This window comes from Triturus cristatus, chromosome 7, assembly GCF_964204655.1.
Source record: "Triturus cristatus chromosome 7, aTriCri1.1, whole genome shotgun sequence".
Classification (NCBI taxonomy): domain Eukaryota; kingdom Metazoa; phylum Chordata; class Amphibia; order Caudata; family Salamandridae; genus Triturus; species Triturus cristatus.
In genome coordinates, this window is record NC_140590.1 from 112,367,789 (window position 1) to 112,381,006 (window position 13,218).

At 41.2% G+C, this 13,218-nt stretch overlaps 1 protein-coding gene across 4 annotated transcripts in view; it reads right to left on the reverse strand.

The window, feature by feature from the left end:
- Positions 1-12,744, reverse strand: part of LOC146808958 (chemerin-like receptor 1) — a 117,493-nt gene extending 104,749 nt beyond the window's left edge. The window contains exon 1 of one of the 4 annotated variants that reach the window (XM_085615755.1): positions 12,642-12,744. The gene's annotated coding sequence lies outside the window, so the exon portion shown is untranslated. The remainder of the gene's footprint in view (positions 1-12,641) is intronic. The other 3 variants (XM_085615756.1, XM_085615753.1, XM_085615754.1) reach the window with 3 other exon arrangements.
- Between the last annotated feature and the right edge of the window lie 474 nt (positions 12,745-13,218).

Genomic DNA, 13,218 nt, shown 5'->3' on the forward strand with positions numbered 1-13,218 from the left:
ACAGAATCTGCCCTCATTGCCATCTGGGATGACCTTAAGAACACAGATGACCGTAAAGGGGTTGTTGCACTACTACTGTTGGACCTCTCAGCTGCCTTTGACACGGTTGTCGATGACACTCTAATACAAAGACTCTATGAAGCTGGCATACAGTGGACTGCTCTTGACTGGATTACATCTTACCTTCAAAACAGAACTAATGTCATCTGTAACCCCCCTTTTTCGTCCAAACTCTGCTCTGAAAAAGCATGCGTCCCTCAAGGCTCTATCATCTCACCCATGCGTTTTAACATCTACATGAAGTCATTACTGGCATTGATCGATCAATTTCCCCTCACTTGCTATAACTATGCAGATGACACACAAATACTCCTTAAACTGGAAAGCCCCAAAGACATTGGAAACTCAGAAATGTTAAGTTGCCTCAGGGCCATTGATCAATGGATGACATGAAGCCATCTCAAATTGAATGCTTCCTAAACAGAAATACCCACATATGGTGAGTGTATACATTATGACCCACTCTTCAGCCTGGCCTGAAGATCCGGGAACACAGACTAAAGTTTTAAAGGAAGTAAGAAATCCCGCAATTACCATGGACTCCAAGCTATCAATGAATGCCCAAGTGGACAAACTGGCAAGATCAAGCTTCGCTACTATAGAAACTCTGCAACACATCTTACCTCACCTCAGATTTCCACACAAGGTCCAGGCTACTATCTCTCGTGTTCTGTTTAAACTCGATTACACCAATAGCCTCTACCACGGATCATCTTTAACAACTATGGAAAGACAACAACAGATTCAGAATTCTGCTGCCAGTCTACTCTAACATAAAAAGCCACAAGTCTACACCTCCCCTGCCTCAAAGGCCTACATTGGTTACCGGTTGCAAGGATATCCACATTCAAACTGCTTTGTATCACCAACATCAGGAATAAAATCAACACACATCGGACATCAAAATATTAGACTAATGCCTCAGGGTGGTAAAACTCTCCAGTCGACTTACAATCATCGGTAGGACTGCACTTGATGCAGTTTTGATATCTTGCTCTCATGCCAATCCATAATTCTTATTCTAAAGATGAACAAAGGGGGTCAGTTTTAGCCTGAACTAGGACGATTCTTTATGGGTTTGATATACGGGAGATGCTTTTAAAAGCACCCATTGAGAACAGTTTACCATTCCAAGATGGCGGCTTTAATAGTTAAGAAAAACACCACACAACTTCACTAATAATAATGTGTATATCAAGATATCTGGCAACATAGTTTATGTTATGTAGGCATTATATTTAGTCTATACATTGATAGAATACCGTGAAGCACCAGATGGGGAGGTTTTAGATGGCTATTTAATACAGCTGTGGATATAGCCATTGACATAACAAATTTTAAACATAGTTTCCTCCTTTCTGGTGTCCCCATATCTTTTTATATTGAACTTCTTGGTTACCGCGGTAAACACTTCCTCTGCGGCCTAGTAGTCATAAAACGAGCGGGCACTAGTGAGATGTGACAACTATTTGAATCTCTAACTTGGTCTCCATTTAACAAAAAGTACGAAGAATATTCTTTTTCTTTTTTGTTTGATAGCCCACTGGATTATTGATTGAGGATAAGTGATCCATCAGTGGCTGTTTGAGACATCTTCAACGGATGACGAATAATTAGAGCCATAACTATGAATGATGATTTTTTATATATTATTCGTAAGTAGGGACGTCCTTATATTATACATTCTAAATTAGTTTATGGATTTAACTTTTAGATTTGAAATATAAAACGATTTGGCTCTATTTGTGTCTATATAGATCGTGTTATCTTTTGGACCGTATCAACTCAATAAACAAGAACACGTAGTGTGATCCCACTATAGGATTAAGGTGAGAGACCATTGGGATTGTGGTCCCTCTAAGTGAACATTTGTAGCCACAGTATGTATGGTTTATCATTAAACCAACCAATCTAGATACTCCATTTTCTCTTCCTTTATTAAAGAAAGATATACATCAGGAATGTGACCGGTCGTTTTTAAAAGAGTAGATGGTCGTGGTTAGGACCTGTATTCACGACAAGATCTAAGGTACAGTCAGATTTTAGTATGATTGAATATCAGTATAAATGGACTGATCGATTCCCTCTTAATAATGGGTTTCTTAAACATAAGTGAGTGCGAGAGTTGCATGATCTGAGTAAAATGGTCATCATTATGTTGGTCTGAATGCTACGGTAACAATTAGGAGAATTCAGGACGGTCTTTGAGCCAGATATGTTCCCAATGGGATGTTGGAAACTTTATGCTTTATACATATTATCTTGATTATACGAGTTACACTTATGCGCTTTCAATATTAAAGTTGTGTTTTTTTGCTGTAAACTGTATTTGGACAATGACCCTATATGGGTTTGGAATTTTAAATTTGACTGCACGTATATGATATTGGAATCGTGTGTGTCATTTTATCATATTTTTTGTTTTTCAGACTTTTAATTTGTATTTTATGTTTTATGCTAGGAACGAGCATTACACTTTGAATTTTGGAGGAAAAACATTGCTAGTCCTGAAGAAGGTGGTGTTTATGAATGTATACCTCCGAAACGCGTCGACGCACACTCATTTGGTTTCATTTGTTCTCGGAGAAGAACCATAGAGACTAGGGTGATCTATCCCTAGCGGCCTCTTGTCCACAGTGTTCACGAATTAACATTGTCAAGACACAATTGGTGTCAGTAGTTACTTTTTCTTCCATATGATGTTCCACTGCCATTTATGTATGAAATTTTAAATTGTGTTCATTTATTTTAAAGATGCATTTGTCTGGTGCACATTGACAAGTCATTTTTATTATATTTCCTTGATATTGTATTTTTTGCATGACCCATCGTCGGTATAAGATTTTTTAATGTGTTAATAAATTTAATGTGAGATTTTTAACAATTGTTAATATATTTTTTCTAGGGCAAACTTTCCACATCCCATCTGGAGTGAGTGGCTGCATACTTTAGTTGGGTGTGTCTGAATGTGATTGATTGGTGTTCGTAGTTGATTGATATTTTATCTATTTGTATAGCCAAAGGGAAAAATCTTTTTCACTAAATAGTCCCTGGTGCTCTGTCTCTTTGGACGTTACGAGCCCCTCTCCTTGTTTTTTCAAGATAAAATCAACAAATACATTAAACAAGGAACCTCTGCTCTAGATTGTCACCTCACCACAAAATCCCGCCATACAAGAAACAACAAGCATTGGCATAGCCAATAGGTCTCGCCTTTGGGACCTTAGAAGTGTTTAGTTATCCAGCACAATATCTTTGGTGCAACAACATCAACTGTTGCACGGCTAAACACTTATAAGGTCCCAAAGGCGAGACCTATTGGCTATGCCAATGCGTGTTTGTTGTGTGAGAGAAACATCCACATACTGTGCAAGATGCCATGCTGTTTAAATCACAATTCTAGTTTACAGGTTTTATGCCACAGCCTTGCGTACATAGGCCACCCCTTTGGAAAGGAGTCCTTGTTACTTTTCTTTGGCCACACCCCTTTTAGAGGACCCCACCCACCTATTTCACCCCACTTAAAGACTGCAATAGACACTGTGGCATCCTTTGTGTGGTTTTACAAACACCTCCAGGCAGTGATTGAAGTGAAATGAAAGTGAACGGGGTCTCCGAGGGGCATCTCTTAAGCAGCCTAACAAGGAACCCTTTACATGACTGATGTTGTGCGGCCTGAATCTATCTGACTACAGTCCTTGATGCAGCCCTTGATTATCTGTGATAAATCCCTCAATACAGCCATTCTAAATGCAGATGAGAGCTGTCTTGGATTGTCTCTTCTTTTAAAATAACATACCTAAATTAAAAACCGGGCTAATTTGAACGTGCGGCTTGTAACTATCGGGCAGGAATACAATCCATTGAGATGAATTGCTAGACTTTTCGAAAATAATGTGTCACAAATAGCAGCACCAAGATTGGTTCCACAGGATTGAATAAACTGCTAGAAAAAAGATGGTCTGAGCAGAATACCAAACCAAAATGTCTTCCTCAGAAAGATGAACAAAGAACTAACTGTTTTTTACGCCTTTCTTTTCATTGAAATATGTACTTTAGAATATAAGACTAGAGACGATATACAGTTGGGGTACTGACTGCGGTGTAAAGTCATGCGTGGTAAATGCATTGGGGTCTGTCATACAACCATAGGGGACAACCTCTTAACATTAGGTGGGTATATAAAAAAATTGTTATAGCTCTATATTTTAAGAAATCATTTTGAAGCTGTATCACGAAAATGGAATAAAATTGTACAATAATGTTTTTAAATTTAACTCTGGTGTGAAAAGTGCTAAAATAGTTACGAGATTGTATTGTTTCCTGAATGTAGAGAAGACTTGAAAATGACTAATAACAAATATATTTTCACGTCCTTCCAGGGATGGCAATTAATGAAACTGAGACCTAAGAAAGTATGACAAGGGTATGAGGCTTTGGCAAGCAATGGACGTGGAGGAGAGAAGAGGGGTGATTAGGTAGCACATCAGGTGGGGCAGGTGTTTAAGTGACAACAAAACATGAGGGAGAGAGCAAGAAAACAAACACATGCACTCTCAAGAGCTCTCAATAAAAATGCAGCTCCCCTAATGTGAACAGTGGAATGGTTCAACTATTCCAATCAAAAGGATGGTAAAGAGGCTATTCTACAGGGGAGGGACAAATACAAGATTAGGACAGTAGGCCATCTAAAGAGAAGTAAGCAAATGAGAGTGACAGCAAAGCCAACCAATAGTAAGCAATGGGTAAATTCTAAGCCCACTGTAAGGTTTTTGCCATGGTCCACAAAAGGGGTTACGCAGACAAACAGCTGAAAGTTGTCTGTTTGTGGGACCTAAAAATGAGCTGACAGCAGTGAAAGATATAGCACCGTGAAGAGCCTTCATGACCCTCGGTCTCTACTCTTGGTTGTGTGTTTTGGATCCTAGTATTACATACAGAGTTTTGTATGCTTGTTGTAAGTAAGCGATTTCTACTTTTTGTATCTGTGGTTCCTACTCAGATAAACTGTATTTGGGGTATATATGGTCACATTAGGGGTTGTAAGTGCTATATAATTGCAGTCACAACTTAATACTATACAATATGCTTCAGGAGCACATGGAATGCATTATTGACCCACTCGCAACACATTCAAAGCCAAATTCACAAAACTGTTTCTCTGGCCAGTGTCACCTTTGTTTGAGAAAAATGACATCTGTGTATGCTATTCCAACATCGGCATGCACAAATAAAAAATTTAGGGGTAGAGCTATGACTTATGACTGCAGAATTTACCACGTTTATAAAAATTCAATAATCATAAAGCATGTCCAGTAGGTGTTAACCCAGGGAGTGTCAGGCGAATGTTTCATGAAAATTATGTGAATATCTAGAGCCTTTTTTTCAAAAAAAGACTATACCTTTAAGGGCCTTCCTTGCATTTCTAAGGGCTCTGGTGTAAGTGAGACAGTATAGTATGTCTTATTCCTACAAGGAAACATTTAGAAAAGTAGGAAAGCGTCTGAAAGTGCAATTATACCTCCATACTTGACTTGATCACAATGGAAGGGAAGCCTTTAAAAAAAATAAAAGGTTTTTTTAAGTGAACAAAAATATGAAAAAATATATTTGATAAATATAAACATTACGTCAGCTTCAATACAAATCTGGGTACCAGCCAGTACATTAAAATACCGGCCAAGCTGGTAAAAAGACGGCCGGGTGGTAACCCAAGCCAGATCGGGTGTTGTGTCCCTTGGGACATTGTTTTCACCCTTCAGCTTCTACTTTTCACCAATATTATGTCTCTATAAGCTTTAAAATGCTTAAATTAACAAACATTTCTCTAAAAATGAGCCCAATGAGGCTAACCACATATTGGTCCGTTACAGGGACGATATGGGATTGGGCCGCTCTTTTGGGAGTGCCCGGGCCTAGTTGTGATCCCAATCCGACATGCCTGTGCTCCAATTTGTATGATGTGCAGACCTGAAGCAAATTGTGAAAAACTTTAATAAACCAATTGTTGACGAAGGCTGACCTAAATCCACTGTATGTATATATGCAAGTATTATTTTGTTTTAGAAAAGCATGAGGCTGGTGAGTGGTTTTAGGCCAGAACACAAAAGACTGATTTATCAAAGTTCTTGTCGTGTCAATGTACGTGAACATTTTGCTGCTGGAATGCAAATATTCTCTATGAAAACCATGTTAGGCTTAAGCAGGCTGGCAGTATGTGTCGTTTTCTGCACGTAGGTACAATTTCCCTGTCACAAGCCACTGGAGGCCGCAGACCAATTAAAACTTTGTCAACATGTATTTGGCCTGAAGATTTCGGTTTTCACAAGAAGTGAAAAGCTGTAAGGGTCCTCGGTATACTATCCCTCCCTCCCATCTAGCGCCTCTTGCCACAAAAATCTGCAACCATAAGTGGCAATTCAGTGAGGAGAGGTTTTCATATCCCACACCGCGCGCTGTAGATTGAGAGTTGAGTCCCGCTCCGAGCACGGCTGCCAGCCCAGACTCCAGTAACTGCATCTCTGGGGCTTCTGGCGAGGGGATCTACGATCCAGACCCAGGATTCGAGCGGACGAGTGGCTTCAAGACTGGATGCGCGGGAAAGGCCCGCAGTCACCGTCTGACATGTGTACGGATGATAACTTATGGAAGCAGCTCCGTCTCATGCTAAATGAGCCATCTGCCCCCTCGCAGGGCTTTGGCCAGAGCCTGAAACGTTGGCATCCTGTTGCACGGAGAGAAGCCACATTCCGGAGGCTGCGTCTGATGGAAGGTCAGATTCAACCTGACTAAATGTGTTCTGAACTGTGATTTTCAGCCACAAAAATATGTTCTCACAGCATTTTTAGGTCTCGCCTGACCCAGCGCATGCGCTAGTCTCTTAGGTCTCGCCTGACCCAGCGCATGCGCTGGTCTGGCGAGACTTATTGAGAGGGCTCCAAAAAGTGCTACCAGGGCAGCCTGGAGCTACAGTGCATGTGCGCGGGCGCGCGCGCGCAGCGCTTTACCGCGATGTTTGATCCCGATCACTTTCACTTTCGTGGCCGCACGGCCGCTTGACATAGCCAATAGGTCTCGCTTTTGGGACCTTATAAGTATTTAGTTATGCAACTGTTGCATGGCTAAACACTTATAAGGTCCCAAAGGCGAGACCTATTGGCTATGCCATTGCTTGTTTATTTGGATATTACAAAAAGGATGCTGTATATTCAGAACTTAAACTGCAACACATAAAGAACGTACGGATTTTGTATTTTTAAGGTGAATTTTATTATTTCGATCACAAACACACAAAGATTGACAAATTCCGAAAAAAATAGCCACTTGTATTTGAGTCCAATGACAGAGGACCTGTGACTGTGCTTGAACCATGCAACAAACTTAATTAAATAATTTAACACGGAGTCAAGCCTAGAATGCGTTTTGGAAGTAATAACTACAAACTTCATAGTCGGAGGGGAGCGCAACACAGCGCAGGAGGAGTAACAAGCATTGGCCGCGCGCGCGGCGGGAGAAGCGGGAGTTGTGTGCGCGCACGGCCAATGCTTTCCCAAAAAACAAGGATGCAAACATTGGCCATGAAAGTCATCGCGATCACGATCGCTGTGAAAGCGAAAGTGATCGTAATGACGCGCTAAAGGCATTCCTGAGTGCTGCTGGCTGGTCTAGCGCATGGCGGCTGCGCGCGTGCACGCTCACGTGCACGCAAGCGCTAGGCCAGCAAGCAGCACTTAAAAAGCGCACCTACAAAATGTCTCTCTGAGCCAGCGCATGCGCTGGGCTCAGCGAGACCTAAAAAACAAGATGGCACATACTTCTCTGTTCAAGTAGCCAGACTATGGAATTCTTTACCCTTAAACATAAGATCCACAGATAACTACATTATCTTTAGAAGACTACTCAAGAGTTGGCTCTTCCCAACATAACCACATACTCAAACATAACTATACAGCATACTCCTGTGCATATAAGTATTTATTTGGACTATAGATGTGTACCTACATATGTGCATTGCATAAACATGTATTATATTTATGTTTACAACTATATAGATATTTGTTATTTCTGCTTAACAAATGTGCATATTACTTATGGTTATATTATTCTATGTTTAATATGTGTACAGGTCACTGCATAAATAAGTAAATATTTATCATAACTATTCATCAACAATTGCTTCACTATTGAATTACATACATACATTGTATAGATATATCTCACTCAGCATACCCATTCCGAATCAATAAACAGGTCCCAACAAGCTCGGGTTCACTTCAACAGTTTATTGTGGCTTGAGGTGACGCGATTCGACCGCCTCAGCTGTCTTTTTCACAACATTGCCCGAAGCCATTTTGTGCTTTAAATATCATCAAATCCTTAAAGTGACAGTACAATTGTGTTCCCTCTTCTGCCAAGCATAAAACTTTACGATGTTTAATTTACATCTCAACACATATATCAACTGCTCTAGAGAACATGGCCCGGGATTGCACTGGTTTGGACAAACAGTGATCATACCCACTTAACAATTCCAAAAGAACCTCATTACAGCAACATTGGCATGTTTGCTGACTCGGTCTCATTACAAATCCTGTGGCTATAAAAATACTCGCAAAGCAAATTGAAGAGTGAACTTGAACAATATGTGGGCAGCATTGATTCTTTGTAGTTGTAAAGCACTAATGCACTAAAATGCACACAAATGGCAGAATTCCACGTGGATAGCAGCAATTTATAATAGCTTCCTTTATAGGAATCAAAATGTAAACATATACCCAAAATTAAAGTGCCAATGCCAAGTATTATTCATTGATCAAAGGGCACAGTGCCAGGTAACATTCTAATAAATTTCAACAACTGATATTGAATAGACCGGGGCTTAGTACCCTATATATTTATTAAAAAAAAAAAAATTTAACTTAAAGTATAGCAACTCTTGAAAGTCTGAGTTTATCAAATACAACTTAAGTCTACAGATATTACCTTCCTTATACATATATATCTTCCATGTACTTATGTATATTTATATGTATTACTTTACTTCTAATTCAGCATCTCCAATGCACTACCCTATATCTTACCCTAAACCTCTCTCAATGTATCCTCAACCTAAACTCTCTGACTCATCCCAAATCCCCTTCCACTACCATGATTCCAAAAATAATCCTTTCTAGACTATTCTATCCTCTACTCCTCCATGCATCATCCCATATCATTTTTACTTTTCAAATCTCCCAAACAAGCCTTTCTAATACCCTTTCTTCTGACTCTTTCCCCCTCCACCTCGCCTTTACTCATCCCAAACCTCCTCCTACTCCTATGAACTCCCCCAAAAATACTTTCTATAATGTTCCTTCTTCTATCCCTCCACTATCGTTTTCAATCCAACTAACAGACTAACATGTCCACTGCTCAAATTAATTTCTTATTTCCCTTTATTAATTACCTACTAATCCTGTTTGGATTCCGAAGTAGCGTGTTATCCACAAAAGGTGCTTTGACATCTCATCAGTGGTAGAAAGCTCTATATAAATGCAAACCATTCCCTCTTCTATCCCTCCACTATCCTTTTTCCATCCAAACACCAAACTCACATGTCCACCGCCCAATCTAATTTCAAATCTTCCTATACTAATTAATCACTAATACACTTTGGGGTCCGAAGTAGCCTGCTACTCTCCAAAAAACATGCTTTGACGCCTCATCAGGTGTAGTAAGCGCTATATAAATGCAATTACAATTAACATTATAATATAGAGCATAATGACTAATTAGCGCAATATAAAAATTAGTAAATAAACGCACTGATAAAGTAGTCAAGTATGGCCTCTCCTTGATGTGTCCTTAAAATTGAGCTTAGTCCTGAATCTTTGCCCTGCATTTTGATGTTTTGTCCTAGCTTTTAACAGTCCTGTCCAGAACTTGCCTCATGCCAGTTGGTCTCCTATCCGGTGGGCCAGTCCATGCTATAGCTAATCCAATCAACAGAGGTTTGCAGAGTCAAACCCTCTCACCCTAGAGAAATGCACTGTGTCCCTCTACCTATCGTTATCTCCTACTAAGGATCTCATTACAATCTCCCAGGATACAGGTGTGAGGAAATCGGAGAGCGAGAAAACCTGCATCTGGGGATTGCACGTTAATTCTCTTTGATGAGGTAATGCCGCAAGCAATTTTGGGGAAATAGGAGGCGAAATGTCACACCTTATTAAAGTTTGTAGATTTATATAGCAGAGATTATCACCGATCAGGGTATCCAGGCGCTGTCCATGTGCACATGGAGATGAAGTTATTTGCCAAGAAGAACATCACAGGATGTTGCGGCATCGCAGAGACTCGAACTCAGATCCCCAGCTTCTGAGTCAGCAGCTCTGACCACTGCGCCACATTCCACCTGCCCATGGGCTTGAGACTAGAAAGGGCAGTAACAAAAAGCAAGCTATCAGGCCTCGCTTACTACACAGCAAGGGTCTGGACCTCCAACACCAAAGAGTCCGTGCACACTCCTTCTGTCCACCACTCCCAGGACGTGAAGACTCACAACTGAAGACAGGATCACCTCTGTACCCGCCTTTGGTTGACTCCTTTTTGTACATTCTTCTGTATTCACAGTATGTAGCTAGCTCTTTTCCTCTCTAGGTGGCCTTGACAATGTACATTCATGCATGGATGGATACACACGTATACTCAGTCTACAAAGTCACACCAGAAACAGCTGCCTTTGTGCACAAGCCTGCCCATTTTCGCATTCATTTCTGAAACAAGTCACCCCAGTTATTCCGGCTTTGTCTTTCTTCCTCCTGCTCATCCCGCAGGTTGAACGTCACAGTGTTTCGCTTAGGAGTTCTACCATTAAAAGTCTACACACACTGGAGTGACACAAGTGATAAGGCAGGATCTTGTGAACCATGTGGAGGAGGCGTTCAAGATATGGAGCATGCCCTAATAAAGTCTTGATGGAAGCTCGGCGCCGTTTTATAAAACACATATGATTTAGATATAATTTACTTAGCACTAATGTTCTGCTAGATTTAATTAATTATCTCCGAAATGAATATGTCTGGTATAATCTGCATAAATCTTTAAAAACTTTATTGCCACTGTTTTATTAGAAGTCATATATATGAACTGTCATATTTATAATATTGCACAGATTTTGTATACATTGTATATTGTTGATCTCTTATGAGGTGTAATTCAATGGAAAAAAACCCAGCGTTTTTGAAATTCGGTGCCTGTTTTAATGTCTTTAAATAGCTATCAGAGATGGCGCTGCTTTCACCTCTACCCTCTGCTCATCTATCCCGGTGCCCCCAATAGACAGGGATGGGCAGGTATCTTTGGGTAACTGTATATGGACAGCCACCACCTCTGGCTCTTTCTCTCTCGCAGACAGATGCCTTATGCTCCCTAGCTTCCCACTTCCTTTAGCATCTCATCTATTCCAAGTATTTTTCGTTGTATTAGGGGATTTATAGTGCTCTGTTACCCTTGATAAAAACCAGGACTACTAGTTCCAGAATGCAACAAAAGTATGCGGACTGGACTAAAACTTGAGAGCTATTCCTACCTGACTATTCCATGTTTCCATCCCTCGAGCTCCCCTCGGTGCTTAGGCAGAACATACTGTGATGTAACACAGCGTAACTTAACCGTATATGTTTCTGTTTATGGCACCTCAAGGGTAGACCTTCTGCTCTCCAGGTGTGGTTTGCTGACCTCACCAGCTATACATATACAACATTGCAAAGCCCAGCACATCCAATGAGCATTAACATTTGCTATCCACATGCCCCTCTGGCGCCGGGTGTGACAATCATTTTTGGTGCCAACCCCCTCCTCGGATTCCCCCTTGACCACCGGGAGAAAGTGCACATCATCTCTCCATAGACGCTCTTTCACATACATTTAATTTGTTTTAAAGCACTGGTAAAGGCTGACCTTTCTAATGAGAGTGTATATCTACCCAAACCAACCCTTTTCAGCCACATTATGAATAGATAATGAAACAGCAGGAAACAAAACAGAACATCCTCACCTATTCTATGCAGCTTGCAGGCATCTCTTTGATACCAGTTGGTAACAATCACTGTTCTATATTAGGGTTGTATCTTATGAACCATGGTGACCAAAGGATCTCTGTGACAAAAGCAGTAATCCACTCAGCCACGCACATAAAAACAGATCTGTGATCTGCATGGGAGCATTCTTTGCAGCAAGCGTATGAACCCTCTGCGCTACTTTACGGCAAGTGAAAACTGCCCCTAGACACATCAATCAGTCAATCAATCAATCAATCTCTCTCTCTCTCTCTCCCACACACATTAATCACAAGAGTTATCTTGACATTTTTAATGATGCCTGAAAACTGGTCACACAAGGAACTCTGCTGAATGAAGGTGTTTTTAAATCATACGTTATTGTTCAGCACAGCGCTCCTAAGGTCAGAGCCCCCCTTCCCTGGTGCCGCTGCACCGGCCCCACTGCCCTAAAGCCCGGCCTGCTTTCAGATATCTGTCGCCCTGCGACCATAGAGTTCTTTCCTACTTGTCTGCGCACTGCCTATGGCGAGCGAGTCTTACCCTTTTCCGACTCCTGTGGAGGGGTCGATCTGGGAGACCCGTCGTACAATCGAACGTGTTCCTTCTTCTTCGGCTCAGGCCTGTTTCACTCAGTCCAAACACGACGTCGGCCAATTCGCAGGGCACCGCCCGCCCGCCCCCCCCCTTATCTCTGAGCACCATTCACGAAGGAGGGGTTGCGCCATCAGTAAAGGATGCAGTTCCATCACAGATAGAGAACAGTTTTCTCAACCTCTGATAAAAGCAAGCGATTGTTCTTTTACAAATGCAGATTTCAGCATGAAATCTGCTCAACAAAGAGAAGGGCAACACCTTCCACATACCATGCACACGTTTACAGTCCTGGGCATTCATTTGACAACTTGGTGTGTTCTGGGAGTTGTAGTTTTGGGTTGCTTCCAATTAGAGGTGGGCGAACAAACAAATTAATAGGGAGAGCCCAGCCAAGTGTCTGGCTTAGTTCTTAGAGCCCCTGTTGGAGCTGAGCCCTGAAATGTTTGCTGTGTGCAGAGCAAACCTCACACCAAATATGGCCATGTCTGTTCAAAATTCAAAAGGTGCATTTCTTTAACACTTG